This window comes from Pygoscelis adeliae, unplaced genomic scaffold, assembly GCF_000699105.1.
Source record: "Pygoscelis adeliae isolate BGI_AS28 unplaced genomic scaffold, ASM69910v1 Scaffold190, whole genome shotgun sequence".
NCBI lineage: Eukaryota > Metazoa > Chordata > Aves > Sphenisciformes > Spheniscidae > Pygoscelis > Pygoscelis adeliae.
The window spans coordinates 2546274-2546526 of record NW_008823922.1 but is presented as its reverse complement, the minus strand read 5'-3'; positions in this window follow the sequence as shown (position 1 = coordinate 2546526).

The following is a 253-nucleotide window of genomic DNA, read 5'->3' as shown; positions in this document are numbered from 1 at the left end:
TGATTCCCTTGGGCTAAATTAAGGTGAAACGACACCAGGCGATCAATTAAACACTTTATTTATGGAGCATGCAAGTTAAACTTGGAAAGCATAATAATAGGCAGCATGGATTCTATTGAGGCATTTATAAGAATAAAAGGAAAGAGAAGAAAAGGAAAAAGAGAGAGAGATCACCACCCTTGGATCCCACAATGACGATGACAGATGTGGCAATCCTCCGGTGATGGGTGTGCGCATGGCTCCTTGGAGGTCG